The following is a 6,000-nucleotide window of genomic DNA, read 5'->3' as shown; positions in this document are numbered from 1 at the left end:
AGGCGTCGTTTTTTTAATACTTCCTCATGTGGTGTTACCCACTCGAACTCCACGCCGGTCATGGTAACATTAGTGAGCAGTTTGGCAGTGCGGGCGAAGTTTATGACAAACCACTTGCACTAAGCGCACAGGCTAAGAAATGGGCTAACGGCCTTCTTGTCGGTGGACAGCGAGAAGTCGGCGATGGCACCTGTTTTCCGCGGATTGGGACGGACTCCAGACTTGTTATTCCCGAGTCCCTGGAACAAGAACTCTTCGTACTCAAAGCTGCACTTTTCTAGCTTCAGGGTTAGCTTGGAGGTGCCTGTTTCCTTGGCTGAAGTTTGTCACCATTACCTTCGCTTTGCCATGACTCGGGTGGTGATGCTTCTCGCAACGCAAATCTGATGGTCAAAGAACAGGTGCATGTTCCCTCGATGACGCCTTCAAAGTCTGTAAGTGTTTCGGCGTCAACGGAAACGATGATGTCTTCAGCAAGGCATAATGGTGATTTCGTTTTCCAACACATTCAATGCTTGATTCTTTGGTGTTGTGGGGGTCAGCAGCATGTTTTCTGAAGTTATTGGTCTTGATTCATACCTCAGGTCTATGACATAGCCGTATTGACATATGAAGTCATGCTGACTATAAGGTTCCTCATACAAAGCTCGCTTGATAAGTCAGCTAGATAAGCTATTACAAAGCATTACAAAACTCGCTGCATAAGTCTGGTTATTGATGGTTACTCTTGCTGCGCAGACTTCAAAGGGCGTTATTAAATGAACTTCAGTTGTCTGACTTTCTGGGCCTTTCCGTGTAGCATTCACTTCTTTAAGCGTTGTCGCATAAGGCCCACTGATGACGAAAAAATCGGCTCTAGTCTCGGAGAGAGCAGCGACGTGGTGGCCGTTGAATAGTATGTCAAAGTCGGTGGTTCGTCGTCATGCGTTCCAGTTGGGTCGTGGCGTTGGATCATGCTAAGTCAGCTTATTCCGCTGCTTCCACGTTGCTTCGTGGAAGCAGCGGGCTGTGAAGTTTGGACATCAAAGCAGCTTTGGTGTAGCGGCGAGTGCTTTCGGCTTTGTTGAGACGTCGTCGGTTGTGGCAGCGGAGGATTTTCGGAAGGTCGTTGTACAGCAACCGCACCTCTATCGCTTGTTGACCTTGGTTTTTTGAATATGAGCTCGGGGAACGGCCCCAATTCGGGCTAGTGTACTAGCTGCTTTGCGGTGATATATAGCGCCTTGGCAACGGTGAACAGTAAGGTCGTCGGGCTGTCCATTGCACTCCTGCGAGGTGGTCGGCGACTTTTGAATGCTAAGCATTTCTTAGCGACATTCGGCGAATTTGAGTCATATTATCTATCTATCTATCTATCTATCTATCTATCTATCTATCTATCTATCTATCTATCTATCTATCTATTCATCTATCTTCTAGCCACCTACTACTTTTAGCTCTCCTGGCCATTTGTTTAATGGTATCAATACCGACTTTAGTATGGCATAACATGAGTGTATAACCAGCATAATTGACTAGTCATACCATGACTATCATAATTTGTATGTCAGTGATGTCATGACTTGCAAATCATGGTCTTGCTGCTCTTGGTTTCGTTCATACGACATGTTGCGAAATTTCCATGGTATGACATGACTGCATGGCGAGCACGAGTGACAGACCCTGACATGAAATTCATGGCATGCATCCAATGTAAGTCATGACTCATGAGTCATGACAACGCGCCACGCTCATGGTACACTCACACTCTTTTCGCTAGCTTCACATATACCAAAGTTAGCGTTAGGGCACGTGAATGGATTACGAAGATATGTGACTGGTGCAAGCATGATAATTATGATATCTGCCCCGCAGGGGCGCCTGCGGAAGTGGGCGTTTGCTGTGTAGCGATACCACGGACCCGAGCTTACGGGGGAGTTTCTACTTCCTCCCACGCCTAGCCGTGCGAGGCTTTGCCGTGTCCGGGGAAAAGGGGATCCTGGAGGTTGAGCCGACGCTGGGTGATTGGACCATTAAGGCCCCCCGGCAGATGCAACACACCCCTTTGGCCCCGGCTTCACGTAGACGGCAACCCTGGGCTGACCCACCCAGGGGAAATCGGCAGTCGCCTTTTCCCATCTTTCCCTTCCTACATCTTAGTCTTTCTTACTTTTTTAGCTTTCCTGTCTACTTCTCTCTTCTGCTTGCTTCCAACTTTCTCGGCGGCAAGGGTTGACCCTGTGCAAATAGCCTGCCTTGGCCTAGGCGCATTGGGTTATAGCAGAGTTGTACGGCTGACGTCTGCAAGCTTTGAGCATCCGCAAACTTGCAGCGTCCCCTTGTTGGGCTCCGTGGTGGGTGGCCGCCAACGCTGCTGAACAACATACAATTAACATGCACAAAGCATTCCCTTTACTTAGTGATTGTGCCTCCTCAAAGCGGGTACGGGTACGCACCGAAGATATCAATTTTTTAATCTGGCTAAGACAAATCTTTCCTCATTTCCACGTTATACACTGCGAAAAAACTAACAAACAAGCCAGAACTGTATCCCCCTTCATAGTGGCTAGGTGCTTAACCGAAAGTCTCGGTGCCGGGTACAAGGTTACAAAATGGCCAGCGGAGATCTACTCCTTGAGATACGTGACAAAGACCAATTCGATAAACTGCACACCCTCACAACATTTGGAGACACACCCATCAGTATTACGCCACACAGGTACATGACCTCATCTCGCGGGGTCGTATCAGACGCAGATTTGCTTGACCTGACCGAAGCTGGACTACTAGAAGGATGGAAGAGCCAGAACGTGACAAACGCACAGCGTAAAGGAAATACCAATCAAACACTTAGTACTGACCTTTGCTTAGAGCGATTTGCCGGGAACCATTCAGACTGGGTATACAAAGACATCCGTGAGGCCATATATTCCCAACCGCCGCCGTTGCTTCCAATGTCAGAGATAGGGCCATGACTCGCAAACTGTCGTGGCCGGAAAATTTGTGCTCTGTGTGGAGTCGTGGGCCATGCGTCCGACAACTGCGAAGCGCCTGCACGCTGTGTGAAATGTGGCGGTAATCATGTCGCGTACTCACGTTTCTGTTCTTTCTGGAAAAAGAAAAAGAGATCATCACTTTAAAGATAAAACAAAACATTACAATTAAAGAAGCAAGAAAAAGAGTTTCGCCATTTTATGGCCCCACATATGCTGTTGCGGCGCGCCAGGGGGAAGCGTCGCACCAGCTCTCGCCACTCCTTCGGCCTGCGCAAAGCGAGCCATTGACTGTGGCGCCTGCCCCCAAGGCGGCAGTAGTGGAGTCTACTCCGCCTACTATTGAACAAAGAGCAGAGACTCCAGGGTCCTCGGGTTTCAAGGTTTCACCTCGCCAGGCGAGGCCCAAGCTTCGAAAAACCAGCTCGCATGAGCGGGCATCCAGTGCCTCCGAGGAGGCAATAGATACGGCGGCACCCCTGGTGCTAAAAGAGTGGCGCGGCTCTCTGGAGCGCGCCAGGAGAACTAAAAAGCTCATAACAGGGCCTGATAATAGCCCTGTTACTTAAGCCCAACCTTTTAGCTTAAACAAGTCACTCCGTTAACGTACACACAGCACTACATTACTTCCAATATGGAAACACAACTTATACATTGGAACGTCAGAGGACTGCTTAAAAACCTCGACGACGTCCAAGAGCTTTTATACAAACTCTGACCTTAAGTGCTATGTGTACAGGAAACACACCTAAAATCCTCCAATTCAAATTGTTTACGCCCTTACGTCATATACCGAAAGGACCGAGATGATGCTGTGGCGTCATCCGGTGATGTAGTCCTTATTATTAACCAAGGAGTAGCGTGTACACATTTACCACTCCAGACATCTCTTGAGGCGGTGGCTGTTCGAGCGGTACTTTTAAACAAACTCGTCACCATCTGTTCTTTGTATGTGCCTTCCCACCACCGTCTTGAAAGAAGTGAATTCCAGTCTTTAATAGACGAACTGCCTGAACCTTATTTGCTTCTTGGAGACCTAAATGCACATAGTGCACTGTGGGGCGATTCTCGCTGTGATGCATGAGGTCGCCTCATTGAACAATTTCTTTTCTCCTCTGGTGCCTGTTTGTTGAATAGGAAAGAGCCAACACACTATAACATTGCCTACAAAACTTACTCGTCTGTAGACCTCAGCATCGTATCATCTTCTCTCCTACCCGTACTGAAATGGAAAATCATACATAATCTATGTGGAAATGACCATTTTCCTGTAGTGTTGAGTTCGCAAACAACATATGAATGTCCTCTACATGTTCCCAAACGGCTGATAAACAAAGCAGAGTGGGAACAGTTCCACAACACTGCACGTTTGAGTTGGACAGACATATGTAGGTTAAACATAGATGAAGCTGTGCAGTACTTCACAGCTTTTCTAACTGACGCAGCAGCCAGGCGCATACCGCAAACATCTGGAATGCCCGGCAAACGACACGTTCCATGGTGGAACACAGAGTGTCTTAATGCGCGAAAGAAACAGAACAGGGCATGGAGGTTGCTTCGGAACTCACCAACAGCCAAAAATCTTGACTTGTTCAAGAAAATAAAGTCTGAAGGCAGGACAACGCGTCGGCAGGCCAGAAGAGAAAGCTGGCAGAAGTTTTTGTCAGGAATCAATTCATACACACAGGAGGCTAAAGTCTGGAACATGGTCGGTAGGATAGCAGGAAAATAAGTACACACACTTCCACTTGTAAACACTCAGGGTGATACCTTGGAAGATCAGGCAAACTTCCTCGGTGCACACTTTGAACAGTTATCCAGCTCGTCCCACTATACTGACTCTTTCCAAAAATACAGAACAAAAATAGAAAAGCAGAAACTCGAACATAAATCCACTAGATACGAGGCATATAACCAAGCTTTCAGTCTAGCTGAGCTCCGAGCATTTCTAAACTCCTGAATTACTTCGGCCCCAGGTTCTGACCGTGTGTATGAAATGTTAAAAAAACCTACCAGCTGAAACACGAGAAACCTTACTTTGTTTGTACAATGCTAGCTGTTTTTCTGGCACTATCCCTACCTCCTGGAAAAAGGCTATTATTATCCCCATTTGGAAAGAGGGCAAGGACCCTTCCTTAGCTTCAAGTTATAGGTCTATTGCACTTACAAGCTGCTTGGTAGCAAACCGGCTGCCTATAGGCTGGTTAACCTCCTTGCCTTTCTTTTCCCTCTATTTTCCTTCCTTCCTTGTGCAAAGTCTTTGAAAAAATGATAAACTGCCGACTTGTACATATCCTTGAAACAAGCAATTCGCTCGACCCATTTCAGTGCGGGTTTCGAGAAAATAGATCCACAACAGACCACCTTGTTCGTATCGAGGCACAGATCAGAGACGCCTTCGGCCATAAACAATATTTTCTCTCTGTGTTCCTCGATATCGAAAAGGCTTATGATACAACATGGCGTTTTGAGATTCTAAGAGACCTGTCTCACCTTGGTGTGTGCGGAAAAATGTTTCACATAATCGAAAGTTACCTGTCAAACCGGACATTCCGTGTCCGTGTGGGCAGTGTTCCCTCCCAAACATTTGTCCAGGAAACAGGCGTGCCACAAGGTGGTGTACTTAGTTGCAAACTTTTTATTATTAAAATGAATTCCTTGCACTTGTCCATCCCCCGCAATATGTTCTATTGTACATATGTCGACGACGTTCAGCTTGGCTTCAAGTCATGCAACTTGGCAACGTGTGAGCGGCAGGTTCAGCTGGGTTCAAACAAGGTCTCCAAATGGGCAGATGAAAACGGATTTCGACTTAACCTACAAAAAAGCACGTGTGTCTTGTTCTCTCGAAAGAGAGGCGTGCACTCGGAACCTGTTATTCGACTGAACGGGCAACGTCTGTCTGTCAAAGCCGAGCATTAAATTCTTAGGCTTAATCTTGGACAACAAGTTGACCTTCGTACCGCACATCAAGTATTTAAAAACAAAATGTTTAAAAGCCTTGAGTGTTATAAAAGTGTTGTCACGT

The sequence above is a fragment of the Rhipicephalus microplus genome, chromosome 3 (assembly GCF_043290135.1).
Source record: "Rhipicephalus microplus isolate Deutch F79 chromosome 3, USDA_Rmic, whole genome shotgun sequence".
Classification (NCBI taxonomy): Eukaryota; Metazoa; Arthropoda; class Arachnida; order Ixodida; family Ixodidae; genus Rhipicephalus; species Rhipicephalus microplus.
The sequence above is the reverse complement of the archived record's forward strand: the minus strand, read 5'-3'. Positions refer to the sequence as shown.